The 18,480-nt window shown below is 38.0% G+C and overlaps 1 long non-coding RNA gene across 1 annotated transcript; it reads left to right on the top strand.

Moving 5' to 3' along the window:
- Positions 1–811: 811 nt before the first annotated feature.
- Positions 812–5,496, top strand: LOC309436611. The gene is made up of 3 exons (XR_014183380.1): positions 812–984; positions 1,467–1,551; positions 5,339–5,496. It is a non-coding gene; the product is annotated as an uncharacterized lncRNA (long non-coding RNA).
- The last annotated feature ends 12,984 nt before the right edge of the window (positions 5,497–18,480 follow it).

Here is an 18,480-nt window from a genome sequence, read left to right as displayed (position 1 = left end):
TCATGGTTTTAATTTCTTCCAGAGGCAAAACACAGAGGTAAGAAACTGCAGATCCGAAGGTGTGAGAGGTCTCAAGAGGTTGGTTTCAGAGGATACTTCAACTCTCAAACTTACAATGTCACAGGAGAGCTTCAGTGGCGCTCATGGGACTCTTGACAACTGCGAGCAGTGAAGACTCAGGGCAGAACGTAATTATGACAACTGCCCCCTTGTCCACCATGCACAAGGTCAGCGGCTTGGCTGGATGACTTTAGGCTGGGAATTCCTGGACTGATTAGCACAACAGGCTACATCTTTCACAGAAGCTGGCAGGCAGATGGTCTTGTTCTTTGTTTCTCTTACAGGTCCCTGAGACCTTAATTTCATAATGTTTTGAACCAGAACTTTCTATATATCTTTTGGTATGATTCTTACTTCTAAAATAAAGGGCAGAAGTATTATTTCTGCATTAATGTACTGTCTGAATAAGTCAATTTTTCCAAGTTAATGTTTGCTGTAATAAACTGAAAACAGTACTCCAGTAGCTATCACAATGTGGTAAAGGAATAACAACCCAAGTTAAAAATAGGGTCATGCAAAATAGTCTCCCACAGCAAAGGGCAGGAAATTGGTTGCAGTTGAACTAATATTTCTCTAGAAATTATCCGTAGCTGCTATTTGCTATGCAGCTTCTGCACACCCTCAGGCAATTCCGGACGCCTTTGGAAAATCTTCTTAAGCTGCGTGTTCCACTGCCTGTATATGGAGAGGATCATGCTTGTAGTTTTTTGGTACAGAAGAAATGTTTGTCTTTGTAGGAGTGCTGTAGAAAGTGTCTTTTGTGTCAGATGACTCATTCATAGTATTTCTCCTTTCTGAGTAGACAATAAAGGAAGTGAATCCCAAAACAGGGAACTTGCACCCAGTTTTGTGAATTCTTCTGTCTTTGATGTTTTAAATAGATAAACAGAGGCAAAAGGACATGTGCAGTTCTGTACAGTGTAGGTAAGTATATTGGTCATAAGGTTTGTAACGATTTTGGGAAATAGATTATACATTCTTGTTGCATTCCAGAAGGACAGTTATTTTGTTCCTAGATAGTGAAATTATGATATTACTCTTTCACAGAGACGTATGAAGACTTTTCCAATCTCGTCTGTGTACCCTATATACAAATCATGCCCTTTCCAGTCTCTCACGGGTGAAATACTCCAAACCTATTTTTCATCTATTTCTGTGACAGATTTCCCCATCCGCTGGTCTTCAACAATTGTTCCTTTTAATCCAAGTGTAGCTGGGAGTAGGGACACTACAAGCAATAAGGATGTCAAAACTGGTATAATACAAGAGCTCGTATGATATTATATGTAAAGTTGTAATTTTTAGTGTTTTCTTATAGCTGCCACACCAACAGAAAACATATTTTTTTTTACTAATCATAAGATTTTCCAGTAAATAATAATCTCAGCATTACTATATTTTTGCAGGATAAATAGTCTATAGGCATGATGATGGGGAGGAAGAACAACAACAGTAACACACAAATTTTCAAGGATAATATGGATGTCAGTGGTAAGTAGGTTTATTATCTTGTTCTGAGTGACTTGTTTTCTTCAGTATCTCAGCTATCTGAAAAGCACCGACTAACATTTTCAGAGTAAATCTTCAGAGTTGATACTGAGACCAGCTAATGGTATTAGTGTTCTCTTTCCTGAAGTTGTAGCTAGATTTATTCCATTCCAATTATTCACTCCCCAGCTTAAATGAGTTTACGGAAGGGCCCCATCAGCACCACTCACACTCTACCTTTAACTGTCCTTACTTCAGTCATGTGTCAGGCAGAATTGAAGTATGACAGAAGAGAAAAGCACTCTTAGCCATATCAAAACGTATCTTTTCCTGTCTGGTATGAATATGGTGCTAGCAGAACTGAAATGGCTTGAAATGTGTGTGAGAAGTGACAGTAAAATTCACTTTCTATATCCGTTAAAGCCAAAAATATGACTTGTGAGATATTTATTTCACTGGGGAACATATGCAACATGTGACTTCATGGAAAATTTAATTTCTAGTTTCAAATACCTAAACAAAAAACTTCATAAGCTCTATAGGGACATCCCAATAGCAGAAGAGGAGAGTGGTCTCAGAGTATTTGTCACAAAATACTGACTCGTGTAAACATCACATCATTACTAAAGCCTAACCAAAGTTCAGGTTGCCTTTCCTCTGACAGCATTCTGCTGGGTAGAGTTGAGCATTTTAAATACACAGAGATAATTGAAGCTTGATTTGCAATTGCCACAAGATTATAGATGAAATAGTGAAGTTTACAATGTGGCCAGCTAAAAAATTATCTCTGTGCAAGCTACAGGACACGGCAAGTTTTCTATAAAACTTGATACAATAATAATTACTCATGTTAAGCCAACATTTCAGAAACACCTTGTTGTTGTCTTTTTGTTTTTAACATTGATTCTCCACAGAAGATTAGTAACACTGAAAACAATCTATTCATCAGTTTCTAACATTTCAGCCTCTAAAGCATTCTAAGTTTAAAATTTAATCATCTTTATATTTCATGCTGTCATTTTTTTACCTTGTTTATATTGTTATTATTTACCTTGTTTACATTGTTTTAACCATCTAGATGTTTGATGTATAGCCTAAGCTAAGCCTCTAAGCTCCCTTTGTAATCAATGCAGAGAAGATAAAGGTGCCTTCAGAAGGGCTAAATGCAAGAATGGAAGATGTTGTCATTTGAGGTAATTCTTATGTAGGTGGGATTAAGTATAAAAAGAGTTAATAGAGTTGAAGCCATTAATAGATATGAAGCCATTGAGTCATGCATATTCTCTACAGATCAATCTGTAACATGACAAAATGCAGTCAAGCCTAAACTCCAGTACCATGCACTCTTCCATGAAAAATGCATGAGACAGTTGTTCAGCTCTGTGACCACTTGACACATGTATGTATGTATATGTATGTATTTAATTACTTTCTAGTTGTTACCCAGGGAATCTGCAAGCATGTTTGCACATCCACCTAAAGCAGACAAACCATTACCTTATGATTCATTAAGTTGATGTCAGATTGCCCTATATGTCAGTCTGATTCAGAGATGATAGGCCATAAAATGCAATTTTGCACTCTGATAGGGGGTGTGATGTTTTCTGTAGATCTTCACCTGGAAGGTAGTGGAGCACTGGAACAGGCTCCTCAGAGATGTGTCACGGCCCCAAGCTTGACAGTGTTCAAGAAGAGACTGGACAATGCCCTCAGACACATGGTGTGAACTGTGGGGTTGTCATATACAGGAACAGGAGTTGAACTCGATGATCCTTGTGGGTCCCTTCCAACTCAGGACATCAATTCTATGATTCTATGAGAAACTGTTTTTTTAATGTATGTGGTGTATATTTTTTTTTCTACTTATCTGTAAAACAGTGTATCTCTAAAATTTATCTCTAAGTTCACTGAAATGAAAACCAAGGGATGAAGAAACACATGGAAAATAGAGAAATAGAGATCAACAGGGTAATGAGTACAAAGAACAAAAACTAAAGCTATTATACAAGGTGTCTGAGTCAAAGTAAATGCAGTTGAAAGGTTAGACTGACATTGGAGTGGGGCATGTGGGTGGCTTTATATGCCAGTCCCCAGTGGGTCACAACTGCCCCTCTGCAAAACCAGCAAAGCTCAGGGATGGGGGAGGGGAAAAAGAGGGGGAGGGAGCGCAACTTAAACCAAATACTGATTTTCTGCAGCCACCTTGTGTCGAAAATGGAAATTGCAGCTTTCAAAACCGGTGTTCTTGTAAGCACAGCACCCTGTTTCAGCAAGATGATTCACGCAAGTATAAGTTGAGGCTCATAAATGTCTCCGCTGTTGCCAGGCTCCTGCTCACGTGTATCGAGTTCTGCCAGTGGGCAAATACTCTGAATTAGGATGGATTTGAACTGGTACTCAGTTTCTAGGAGGAAATTTCATGTAGCAAGAATACATTACTTTTAGATCCCATTTCTCTGCAGTTTGAACTCTACAGAAATCAAAGGGGAACTTTCAATTTATTTCTATGCGCAGTCAGGTTCTATTAAAAAGTATTTTTTCACAGTGCAAAAAATGACAGATCTTGCACTCTTCTCTTTGAAAAGTGCTACCATTGTGGTTGAAAGGGGAAATCCACAGAAATTAGGAGTCAGAAACCCGAAATGGTAGTTGACTGAGCTTTAGGGTGCAGTCTTCTAATTCTTTAACTAGATGACACTAGATGCTCTAGACACAGAAAGTGAGATGCTAGTTCACATTAGATTAGGGAAAGTAAGTGCTTTGTCATTGACATAACCCTTTCTCCCTTCTCAAATCATGCATTTAATTTAAATTCAGGGAGAAGACACAGGTGACAGCTATCTTTTTCCATTATAGATTTGTAATGACGAGGATTGTTTCCCCATTCATGGCAAAAATCTGGCCACTGTTTTTCTGTGGCAATGTTCTCCTATCTTCTGCCTCACCACCACTGAAACATGATTTCCACTTGGCTCATCTAGCTAGGGGCTGGCACCATGCAATGGCCACCTGAGTGGATGAGCCCTCACTGTAGCACTCCAGACACCTAAACTGTTCTGAGTGTTTAACTAGCAACAGTTCACTCAGAAGGAAGCTGAGTCGGAGGCTCTTTGGAAGAAGCTTCTGTCTCTCTTCTTTGGTTATATGAGCAGGCTGCAGGTATGTTTGCTTATTGATGGAAAATTGGCATCTGCACTTAGGTGATGTGAATGGCATTCCTCCATAAATTACCAAATAATAAACCGTATGTTTCTTGTGTGGCAATGGAGGCCAAAAGCTTCCTATTTAAGGCAAACGCATTGCTTTCAGCCAGATAATGCTGAGCAATGTTTACCAGTAGCAAATAACTGGTGTCATGCTGTTAGAATTTTAGGGACCCTTGGAGCTAAACAGAAATGTGTCCTTGACCAATGAGCCATTCTCTATGGAAATGCTCGCATATTTGTTCTTCATGGCTAAGCTTTTCAATAGCATCTTTTCTTAAAACAAAACAAAACAAAACAAAACAAAACAAAAAAAAAAAAAAAAAAAAAAAGAGAGAGACTCAAAGAAAAGCAGAAGCAGCAAAACAAAACAAGCCAAACCAGAAAGTAGGTTACGACTCCAGCCCGCCAGAGAAAGGAACAGGTTGTAGTTTAAGTCACTTGTGAGAGAATCACAGATTATATGGATGTTCAGCAAATGAGATCAATGGGATGTAACAGCAGTATCAATATGACAAATTAGAGGAATTACTCTAAACCACCACACAACAGGGGACATGAATTACAGTTTGGTATTTTGTTTACAGGCCAGGCAAGGTCAAACTACTATTATTATTGCTTGTCGGTTTTCCACCACTCTGACTGCAGATGCAATAGTGGGTGTTGTGGATGGCACTGTGGTTGAAATGGGAACACACACAGAGCTGATGGAGAAAAAGGAGCCACATTATTCACTTCTAACCTCACAGGTACTTTTTATTATTACTGCTATTATTATTTGTATAATCACAGTATGCAGGATGATATCTCACAGATCAAATCCCCACTGCGGGTAGTTTTAGATGTGAGAGATGGAAATATGACCATGCATAGATGTATTTGTTAATCGACAGTTTTACAAATGCTGATATCTTTTATGCATCGTAGGAGTCTGCTTATTTGTGAATGTCTCAGATGATCTGTAAAAGACAGTGTAGCTCATGACTCACGCATAATCTAGCATATGCTTTAAAGTGACATTTAAGTACAGATGCAGAAGCTCCAAGTGACCTAAGACCCAGACTGTGGCCTCTGGTGGGAAAACCCTTTGCTGCTGTGCTGACAGTGCTGCCAAGCACCAAGACATCTCTAAAATCAACTCACCTCTGAATAAGGATACAGCTTTCCCTATTGCTCTTCTACAATCTCCTGGCAGTAAGTGTGCCTGAATTCTCAGATAGAAATGTGGGTGAAGGTTTCCACAGTTCAGAGTGAGATTTAAATGAAAAAGTAGTAGTTTAGGCTGTAACTCTGGGGCTTACCTGTGCTGTTGGAGCCAAACTAACTTAAAAAAAAAAAAAACAAACAAACAACAGGACAACAGAAAAATCCCCAACAATGCCAGCCAGCACCTTTTTTGTACAGATATATCAAAAGCTTGGATCATTCTTCCCGTGCTGGTCTACCTCCATCAGCAAAGTGAAAACTACAAATGAAAGCACTGGAAAGGCAGAGAGATGCCAGGTATGGGCAGGTTCTTCACCATGACATCTAACCAGGAGTGAGCAATTGTCAACACTGACAGGTAGAAAAGTGCTGGCAGCACCATAAGAGAGACAAAGTATGGACCTATCATATTTCAGTGCACATACCATTAGTAACAGTACTCCTTGAGACACTCCTGCTTAGCACAACCAAGTTGAAATGGATAGTAAAAGTAGTGGGACTGGATTTCCAGGGTTACTAAAGCACAGTTTAAAAGTTATGTTCTGGAAAATGTCTTAAAAAGATATACATGTCTTTCAGGCGTATAATCTAGATTTATCAAATTTAGCTATTTGTGCTGGGAGGAGGTAGCTGGAACTAGAAACACTCACAAGGAAATGACTGAAAAATCTTAAAGGTGAAATCTTGGCCTATTTGACTTTAACAGTAACTTTGTTGAATTGTAGACACTGACAAAGCTATACCCACAAATTACAACAACCACCAAACATGTTTTCTCAAGAATTTGCCAAAGCATTTGAAGAAATTGAATTGAAAGTTGTCAGTGTTTGTAGGAATCTATTGTTTGCTTGCAAACTTTGCCATTTGAAGAGATGCTGACTAATTACATCCATCATTGTAGACAATGGATGCTTGCAGGAACCTTTCAAAAATGCACAGAATTAACGTGTCTGAGGGAAAACAAGTGCAGTTTTCATTGGACTTGAAATAAAATTTTCATCCTTTTTTTATACAGTAGACTTGTCTGTAGATTTCCTAATGACTAGAGGAAATGTTTACAACCTTACATAGCAACAGATTTGAGAAATGTAGCTAATTTGGTCAGATGAATAAATCTAAAACAGAATACCAGATTACTTATGTGAAACTACAACCAGAATCTACTCTTTTTCACAGCCACAGTGACCAGCACAATACATTTGTGATCGAATTATTTTCTTATCTTGTGTTCTTTGAATTTGTTTGAATGGGTGATACTAGAGGAAATAATGACCACAGAAGATCCTAAGGATGCATTTAGCATCAACAGCTTGAAACCCAATAGAGAAAATGGGAAACCATGCTCCGTAATAATAAGATGAAGAAGAACCAACCCCTCAAAAGCTAATTATTTTCATTGTTTTAAATAGGTGCAGGGGTCTCACTGGATCGTAAAATACCTAGCATGAAGAAGATAAACATCTGTCAAACAGTGGAGCTGTGGAATCTTCATCCTTGCAGTCAGTGGAAGACGCAAGCAGTGGGGCCCTGAGTTGCCAGCTCTGAACACAGGTTGAACTGGCTGACCTCTGGAGATCCCTTCCAACCGATGAGGTTCTGTCAATCTGTGAAAGTTAATGATAGCTCCTGCACATCTCTTCCCCTTTCAAACTGACATCACTTCTTCTGCAGAATTCATCAAAGACTATTCCTGTAGCGGTCAGGAGGATGGTTTCCTTTTTCTAAAATTTGTGTCATTGATTCAGCACAGTTATTAAGGTGGCTTTTGTTGTTATCTGTGGTCCTGGGGGAGTACTACAGAATGGTTCAGAACCGTTTCCTAACTCTTGCCAACTACCTTGTTCTCTGTTGTTTCAGGATTCTTCTATTTGATTCTTCTTATGTGTGCTGAAGACATAATTCAGATCAGTTTTCCTTAAAAAAAAAAAAAAAAAAAGAAACAATTGCAATTTGTATTGTTTTATCTTCTTATTTCTGTTTCTCAAATTTATTGCCTGAAGATAATTAAATTAAACATATATGCATGGTCATTTATTGGGCTGTGAGCACTGGCCACAGTTTGAAGGGTGTTTGGTCCCTCATGCTTACTGAAACTGTAATAATAAGCAAAGAAGTTATTTTTCTCCCCATAATTTAATTACAAAAAGTAATTCATTTAAGTAACCTGGGCGGTAGTTTTGTCAGTCTTTGATTATCCACATCACAGGGAAAAATCAACTAGTACTGTTTCTTAAACTAATCTTTTATTAAATGTTATTGCTTTCACTTCTCTGATCTTTAATGCCCCAATTTAAAACTATGATGATTTTGGTTTCTCAAGTGGTCCTAAATGTGGTCGTACTCGATTTACAGAAAGAATGACTGAGCCCCACTACTCAAAACAGTTGTTCTTGACATAGTTTCTCCATGGTATAGTGATCCCTAACACTTTGCAAAGCTAGGAATTTACAAAGCATATAGAATTATTAACTGAGAATTCGCAGTGCATTTAATTGTGAATAAATTTTCCCAGGAGTACATTTTGTTATGTTTCAGGAACCTATGAGGCTTTTGCTTATTTCATGTACTCCTACAGGTGAATCTGTCAAGTCTCTGACTCTCAATTCTTGTGTTTACTTTGTTATGTCTTTTTCTATCAGCCCCTAATTCAAATTGAAGTGTTTATGGACAGAAATAGACTCATAGCCCCAGCCTTATCTGTTCTGTGATTCTGATCCAAAACCTTCTCAAAGCAGAGCTAACTGTGAAGTTAGGTCAGGTTGCCCAGGGTCTTGTACAGGTAAGTCCTGAATAGCCCCAGGGATGGCAAACCCACAGACCCTCTGGGCAGCCTGTGCTAATGCTTGGCCACCCCACTGTAAAGAATATACTCCTAATATTTGGCCATAATTTCCTTTTTATAGCTAATGTATTTTGTTCCTCATTCTTTTGCTGTGCACCTCTGAGAAGAACCTGATTCCATCTTCTCTGTATCTTCCTGTTACCTAATTGCAGACATCAATTGTTATAGTTCTTTTCTCCAAACTGAACAAACCCATTTCTCTCAGTATCTCAGTAGTTTCTCAAACACAGTGTGCTCCAAAGCCTTCTTTATCTCCATAGACTTCTGCTGGATTCACTTCAGTATGTCAGTGTCTTTACTGTAGCACAAAGCCCAGAATTAGACACAGTGGTCTCAGTTTCTGAATAGAGGAGAATAATCCCCTCCTTCCACCTGCTGCCTGTACTCCTTCACCAACAGACCCCTGTTCTCTTGCCTTTCTTTGTTGCAAGGGCATACCACACATCATGCCCACCATGTTGTCCACCAGAATAGTCAGGTACTTATAGAATAGCAGTTATAGAATAAGGAAGACTGGTGAGCAGTAGCCAGAATTTGAAAACCATCAGTAAGAGGGGCTTGCATTGGACAACTAAAGACAAAGTCAAGAAATCATACAAGTATATTAAAAAAAGGAAAAGAAAGTGCATAAACAGTTTTTCTGTGTGTGGCTGAAATAGGCACCTATATGTAAATCTATGTGTATTTTAAATACATGTATTCAGGGTAGATAACCACGAGTTAGATATATTAATATATAGTGAAAAACTTTCTGTCAGATCTAAGCAAACCTATAATAACCATGTATTTTAAACAATGCTACATATTATTTCTTATTTCGATTATTTTTTTTTCTATGGAAATACTCTATGTGAATATAATCTGTTTCCAAAATCTATATCCTAACTTCATCAGAACAGCCTACCTTAAAACTCCTATCAGCAAGAGTTAATTTAATTTATTGATCAGTCTGTTAGAAAAAAAGTCGAGTTAATATAAACTTAAAACCATCCCCAATACATGTTGTCTGGAAAAGTCCTTTTCACTTCCATTTTAATTTAGTTTGTGCTTCCTTTTTAAGATTTCATCTAAATATTGATCTGTGGAAAATGATTTCCATAAAAGTGCTATATATAAATGTTTCATTCAAGTTGCAAGTTTCTCAATTTTTCTAATACAACAAACAGCCAAACCCTATTACAGTGAACAGTTTGATTTCATAAATATTTATCCCAGTACAGTGGTGATTTGTTATAGTGAGGTTAGACTGTGTCTTCAACACAAATTTATTTCCATGGTTGCAGTGGGAACTAACAAAGTCCATATTGCTACACTGATGGTGTTCTTTCAAAATGCACATTAAATCCCAATGCCTTCTACAGAGCTTAAAACACAACTGCTTTGGAAAATTTGATACTGAGTCTTCATTGTCAGTCTGGAGATATTTGTTTATATAGTGTTTTTCGCCTTTCTCTATTCCATCTTCAGGACTGTGGCTAAGAACTGTATAAAATTCACCAACTATAGTAGTCTTTAGTGAGTTACTAAATCGCTATTCTTTTTTTTATTTTATTTTATTTTTTCAATTAAAAATTATAATTAGGGGACTCAGAATGAACCCACTGTCTTTTCCATTACATTGGTGATACGTCGCTAATCACCTAAATCTTGCAGGTAATTCCTAGGTTGAACAGAACAGGTTGTCAAAGAAACAGTTTCTATAGTTTCTGTTCACTTAACATTCACAGCCAAGAGATCATGGCATGAGAGGTGAGGAAGCATTTGACTGTGCAACTGTCTTGATCCAATCACTTTACTATTTACATGTAATACTTTATTCTTATAGGCTACTTCAACAATATATATACAGCATGCAAAAACAGCAGAGTTCCTACAGACGTAGAAGTGAAATATAGTATGTACACACTTACTTTCTTGCAAGGATTTAATTATAGAAAAGTGGAATAAATTGTACAAATAATGTTCAGGCCTATAGTATTTAAAGCCTTACTTAGATGGGTTGTTGTTAGGCACATTAATGAACACAAAACTTTATTAAAAAAATAGGAAATAGATTGATTCACATTTTACTCTTGTCCAGTTCAATTTTATTGTATCAACTTCTACAGGAACAACTTACAAAGAATTAATACTTGAAGCATTTTCTAATTGCCTGTCTCCTGGTGCATCTATCAGTCTTTGAGGAGAGCTTGCTAAGTATATCCACAACTAAACAGGATCTTCTCACACAATTTCCCTGACCAATCATGGCACTAAAATGCAGTGGGAACAGAATTCAGCTTTGTTTTAATAATTGGCTCGACTAACCAAACATGTTGTAGTAATTGTTCATAAGTTTATCTCCAACACACACCATGCATATATGCGCACAGAAAGTTTGCAAGAACCTCTCTTCTTTAGCTACCATCCCCATTTCACTGATTAGGACACAAGACATTGTTTCTTATTTTCAACAGTCATAACTCTGCCTGCCAAGAGCAAATGATTAATCAGGTCCTTAAAATGACTTAACAGCTGTAAATCAAGTAGTAATTTTAAGAAGCAGAGCTCATGGACAAAATAGCTGTTTCGTTTGCCAGGGAGCAGAAAGATATATTTAGTCACCTTTGGATGTTAAAATTGCCTCCCCATCATATCTTTTAGAAGGTCAAGATGATTATTCCACAGGTCTTGTCTGCATGTTGCTCCCGAAAAATCTCACTGCAACATGCATAGATTCCTATTTTTTCTCAGGATTCCCCAATATCACAGCCACAAGTCTCTCTCTTGCTTGAGAAAGCAGGTGTTTCCACACCTTGCTGGCTCCATGTCCTGAACTTTGTCATCCACATCTCTCTGAGACTCCTGTCACTGCCTGCTTTCCATGTTACTCCTTGCATCCTTAACTCTGTCTGGTCCATCAGCTAAGACCAGTCAAGCAAACCTGTCTGACAGCAACAATTTTCTTCCACAATCATCCACATGCCTCCTCATCTTGTATCTCAGCACTCATGGTTATTCTGTGAGCTCAGTTCTGGCCATTCTCAGTGCAAGGTACAGCAGATTATTTTAGGGACACTTTACTGAAAGCCATTTACAAGGTGTTCATGGCACACCAGTGGCATGCACTTCCTTGGGTGGAAATGACTGTGCTTACAAATGTGGCCAGGGCAGCAATGTAGGCTGCAAACACAGAACGATGAATGGTTGAAGTTGGAGAAGAAGTATTCCTGTGTATCTACTGCCCAGCAGTATCTGGCATAACCAGATTAATTTCTAGAGCTGGTTCTGGAAGCAGAGCTTAAATCACATTATGGTTAGTTTATGACCAATTTCTGTTTAAGAGGTCTGTTCCTCCATCCAGTGGAGGTAATGGAGCATCTCTATATTCTTTTGGGTCAGACCAATCTTTTCTAAAATCAAGAAAACAGAGATTCCATGTTTCATGAGCTCTGAAAAGTTTTTAGTAATGATTTTGAAATTCTTTCTTTAAACTCTTAGAAGGCATTAGAGTTGTATCTAAAACCTTCTTTTTCAGATCATGTTGAAGTCATTTGGGCCACAGCATTCCTTGAACAAGTGTAGTATGGACTGTATTGACAAAAGTATTCTCAGTTGGAATCAACAGCTGCATCAAAGCAGCCTGCTCACTTTTATAGTGAAGTTTAAGTTGAAGAAATATTTGAACAATGAAGCCTTTTCCAGATCTTCATTTTGCAGTTATCTTCCCTCAACTCCAGCCTTGGAATCAGCCTTACCCACCTACTAACAGACCAGCAGGCTATCTAGTTTCTCATTGTATCCCATAATTGATCTTCAATTGATCAGTAACTAAAAGTCAGTCTGATATATAGGACCACCCAAAGCCCTTACATTAACATGCCATCATTTTGAAAAGGTTAATTGCTGACGTCCTTTCCTTTCAGGCTGCAGGTTGTAGGTCATAATAAGATTTATAGACAAGGCAGAGCTCATAGGGAGAAAGAGGAGGTTCAGTGTATAGAACTTGAAGGAAATACAAAATCTAGGCCATCACTAGGGTCAGATAACACCTTTAGTAACAATGCAAAAGGTCAACTTTTTAAAACAGGTCTGTAACTGCATCTAGAATACAGCAAGAATGAAAATTGGCTGCAAAAATACTGTGGAATAATTCTGTAGCAAATATAAATCAGAATAGTTTGACTGAAGTCAGTGGAGCTCTATCAGTTTACTATAGGTTAAGATCTGGCTTCAAATGGACATTTGCATGCATAAATCAAGTAATTGCATGCACAAACTGATAGCTAATGTGATTTACATGTGTAAGTGTTCACATTAATTAGCAAGAGCACTATTGAACTAATGCATGTGCTGTTTTTTTCATGTGCAAGCAGATGCACTTGCAGACACTGAAGATTTTGTTAATAATAATGTGGGAAGAAAAGAAGACGCCTCTTCCACATTGAATAACCCCTTTCCTTCTTTGTCTCCCCTCACAATTTGCCCCAGTCTGTTCTTCTAAGAAAACTCCAGCTTTGACAAAGAAAAAATAATACTGAAGATTTTGGTGAGAAGGTTAGCCAGAGGAAGAGAAAAAATAAACAAACATTGTGTCTGTTTCTGGCATTTCTGTGTTAGTTTAACATTGGCCTTAAATATGGGTCAGTCTTAAGGGATATTAATCACATCAAACTTAATACAGAGTGCATATGGCTATAGCAAAGCATAGCAAAGCAAGCAATGAGTCACACTTGCAAGAAAAAAAGGCAGGTTTTAGACAAGAGGGAAAGCAATCAAATAAACTCAAACTTCTCTTGCAAGAACCCAATGTAGAGTGCATGTTTTTGAGCCAAAATACATTGTCATTAAACTCAAAGGATGAAGAGGCAATAGGTAGGGTCTACTGACACAAGGATGTGCTGCAAAGTTTGAAGTTTGCACCACAAAGGTTGAGTCTTCTCAGATCTTGGATTAGGAGGTCAGCCAACTACTACAAGGGATGCCAGGCTTCAAGGTTCCCCAAAGTTTAAGTGTACTCAGTGATAAGATTTCACACTAGTCCTGTTCCAAAAAGAGCAAGGAATCAGTGAGAATGAAGGAAACAAAATGCATGAATGGATGTATTTCAACTGAACTGTTACAGAGACACATCCCGAACAGATAACAGATTAAACAAAAAAATGAAGATAGTAAATCTGCCATCTCATTTCTCAAGAATCAAAACAAGTTCTTAAATTCAGCAAACAAGAAGGGATAGAAGAGGGAAGAGAGGAATTTGGAAAAGTCAAAGCACTTTCTTCTGACATTTTCAAGATTAAGCTTTCAACTTCATAACAGTATTTTCAGTTCAAAATGAGCAGCTTTACAAATATCAGTCAAGGAAGATTGAATAACTGAAAAAAAATAAATAAAAGAAAAAACTTTGAGTAGTATTTTTTTTTAATAGCCATTATTTTTTTTAATCACTGAAAAATAAAATAATTTTCTGGTTTGGAGCAGTTTTGAGCTATATGTCATTTAATTATTTTATGGTTCAGCTGCTAGACTAAAATTTGCCATTATTTTCAATGTATTTAATTCTGTATTCCAGCCTGAACTGAATTCACTTAACATAAAATCCTGGGACAGGCTACTTTTCAAAGATTGGTATTAAAATGCAAACTAGAATGGCAGAAGAGAAACTGTGAAATCTCAAGGTGTCCTAACAAGGTAGTGCCATTCTGTCCTCCAAACATATCACTTCCAGCTCCATGTGACCAGTAATTCTGTTCACACAGACTGCAGATGCACACAGCCTGGGAGAGTCTTTTAAAAAAATGGTCACTGGCTGGTTGACAGATTGCGATACACATTTCTGTCAAGGGAGATGAGGCTGTGGAGAATGACTTCTCTGACATGTTCATGGCCTCTTATTTTTCTCCTCTCCATTTCACCACTCTCTTATAGTGCTTGCTGTGAACCAGAGGATGAGATTTAAAATTAATTTAACATCTAATACCCAATGGTAAACAGTATTTTTTTTAAATTACCTGATTATAGCTTACTGGCACAAGACTTGAAGCTGTAACGTAAAACATCCCTATCTTTGGGTTTTCTGTCATTATGTCTTTTTTTATATAGATAACTGCTTGTCTTTTCTATGGCATCTGTTCTCACTGTCATAGGAATGCTAGAGATCACAGCACTAAGTGCCATGGCCAACCAGGATGAAAAGAGTCTTGCAGGCATTAGGGAAGGCAAGCCAATATCATTCCAGATCCTCAGGATGTAATAGTACTGCAATCCATGCTGTGACCTTGTAAAGATATGTTTTCTGTGCTTTCTATACAGCATACTTCCTCTCCATCTTTACCAGACTTGTCACTGTGGGGTCCCATAAATGAGGTAACACTCATGACCCAGTAACTATCATACTTCACATATACATTTTATGCAAACTTGATAATATTGTCACTCATTCAGGGTGGCACTTGATTTTCTGTAAAGAGCACATTAAAACTCACAAAACCACAAGAATTTATTGCAAAGAAATATAGGAGACAACTCAAACATGACAGCAAACATAACTCGTGTAAGTCTTGGGAATTGACCAGGAACCCTGCACAGTGGATTTCCTCCTGACACAAATGGCAGCTAGGGCTAGAGCTTCTGTCTTATGGAGAGAGAAAAGCCATAGTGCATTACTGGAGTGCTCTGCAAAGAGGCACATTCCCTTCCTTCCTGGTCACGTAAGCGCAAAGAACAGGACATTTCTTTTTACGTACCTGGTACAGCAACTACCAAAATACTCCAAACTGTTGTTAAGAAAACATCAATGCATTATGTCTTTGGAAGGAATGACCGACCATTTTTCCATCTTGTTTTGGGGAACTGTTCTTCCTGTTTCACTGAAGGTAGCAACTGAAGATGAAGAACATACATTACATGAAGAACATACATTATGTTAACAAGATAATACTGCTGAAAAAATGATTAAAGAAAATCCACAGAAGTTGTATGTGTCAGAAGTGATTCAGGCAATCAGGTCTTATCAACCTACGTGATCTGTCATTATTGGAAGCACTGAAGTTGTATGCATTGTCTTTTTCATCCCTTTTGCAATCATTCCTTTCATTTTTTCAACTCTGTTGACAAAATTAAAGATTAAGTCAATTCATAAACTCCACAGGGGCAAACAGGCAGGAGGGAAAGGTTAGCAAAAATCTGTATTAGTATGGATGAGCACAGAGGTTTCTTGAGGAAGCAGCCTTCAATACTAACTTGAGGGTGAAAATAAAAGAATGCAGAAGAAATACAGATATTATGGTATCATATATTGTTATTTGCTAGACATTTTCATCTAGTTATAATATTTCCTGTTACCATCATTTCTCATATTAAGGTATTTTTTATGAGGGAGAGCTGTTACATATAACTAGAGATTAAACTCTGTCCTACTAAAACCAGTTGAAAACAGCATTTATTTTTGTAGTTCTGTGACCTCATTCTGCAAATACTTCTGCTCTGATATACGAGAGAGAGGTATCTCTTACTTGGGGTGGCTCAAGCAGAATAAGACAAAGTCCCTCTTGATTTCTTAGAAGCAGAAAAAGAAGTGTACAGATTAACCAATCCCTCATTAAAACTTTCAGGAATATCCTGATAGACAAATAGAGCAGGGACATCTTCAGCTAGATAAGGTTGCTCAGAACCCCATCCAGTCTGGCCTTGAATGTCTCCAGGGATGGGGCATCTACCACCTCTCTGGGCAACCTGGGCCAGTGTCTCACCACCCTCATTGTAAAAAATTTTCTTCCTTATATTTAGTCTGAATCTAACCTGTTTTAGTTTAAAACTATTACCCTTGTCCTATCACTACAGGCCCTACTAAAATGCCTATCTACATCTTTCTTATAAGCCTCGTTTAAGTACTGAAAGGCTGCAATAAGTTCTCCTTGGAACCTTCTCCAGGCTGAAAAACCTCAACTCTCTCAGCCTTTCCTCCTCAGAAAGGTGTTCCATCCCTCTGATCATTTTTGTGGCCTCCTCTGGACTGGCTCCAACAGGTCCATATCTTTCCTGAACTCAGGACTCCAGAGCTGGACGCAGTACTCCAGGTGGGCTCTCACCAGAGCAGATCTGTAGTTGTGGACACTTTGTATTAAAAAATATATTTACAAGTTCTCACTGACCAGTAATTTGCCTGTAACTGCATCTGGTTGATAATTCATCACTTCTTATACAGGTCCCTTGGTAAGAGCAGTGCAAAAAATATAGCATTAGGCAATATTATGTGTATTTTCACTTACACATGCAGTCTGTGTATGGTTCACCTTACTACACACAGTATCTTTCAGCATATGTGAAGCACAGCTACAAGTGAAGTTCCATTTGCAGAACTCTCTGCCTCTCCAAACAGAGAGGATGTTGAGTTGTTACAACTGACCTGTGTTGAGAAGCAGTGGATATTGCAGAAATGCTTAGAACAGAGCTGAGATAGGTGGGTCCTGTTAAGGATTCAGTCTGGATTTTCTGTATTGCCCCGATACTGTGGGATTCCACTTGAGAGTGTGTCTAATAGTTCATGTGAGACTAACTGTGAAGGGTGTTTTCATACAAGTCTTATAAATTAATAAACGTAAATGTGTTTATTAAGAGTGTGCAGATTTACACCTCCCATCATATCCTGGAGAATATTTCATTGTCACAGTGATAAATTGCCTTCTCAGTTGAAGGAATAAATTCTGGTTTACATCTCTACTCCTTAAAACACCAGAGACTCTCTCAAAACACTTCAGCCCTAATTTCAGCAACGGCCTTTTGTGACAAATGTTGAGACTTGCACAGAGTGCTTGCAACATGGAGAGCTCTTCTTAGGAAGTTTCCTCTCATTTTTAATTGGGTCCAGGGGTCTTTCCTACCAGATCTGTGAGGCTTTGCCCAGGACCTACCACACAATATTATTACAGGATTGAGACCCTGGAAAATGACCAAGTCATTGACATCTGATTGCTGCCTCCCAGGGCATGCACATCCCAATACACGTGGCAGATTCAGAAGACACACATCAAGACCTGATTGGTCTTTACAGTGTGAAGACTGCCTAGAACTCTTACACTCACCACAACTATGCCTGGTATATTTGCACATTCAAAATGCAGGAACCCTCTGAGGTGACATAGCATGTCGAGCACAGGAGTAAATTGGAGCCTGGAGGAAAGGATGTGAACCTTGTTCAGGAGAATATGAAGTGTGCCTTGCTAAGAATATTACAGTTAAATTAAAACCACCTTAAAAAAGTTTCTTAGCTTGTCAATGTTTATTTATCTCCTCTTCAGTCATCCCTTCCATCTCCTTACCGCTTTGCATTTTGTGGTAATTAGCTAAATATGTAGAAAGTTTTTGTTTGTTCATTTCTTTTTTACTTAAAAATGAAAACTCTTGGCACAGTCTGCATTTTGATCCAAAGCTTTTTGGTGAATGACACATTTTTGGATCCTGTCTGATTTTGGTGTCATACTGCTGGCAATAAACTGTATTTAATCTTGTTGTTCCTAATCATATACACTAGTGATATCTGGGAAGATATTGACAATGTAGGTGAGAAAGATCTGAATGACAGATGATCCAAAATTTTAAATAGCTCCCCAAGAGGGGGTGTGTCTGGCACAGAAGTTTCCCATATTAAAGATGTTTAAGTGTTAAATGCAGTTGTTCCAAACAGAGATGTATATTGGAGCA

Source organism: Streptopelia decaocto, assembly GCF_964273445.1.
Source record: "Streptopelia decaocto genome assembly, chromosome: 2".
NCBI lineage: Eukaryota > Metazoa > Chordata > Aves > Columbiformes > Columbidae > Streptopelia > Streptopelia decaocto.
This window is presented reverse-complemented; position numbering and strand designations above follow the sequence as displayed.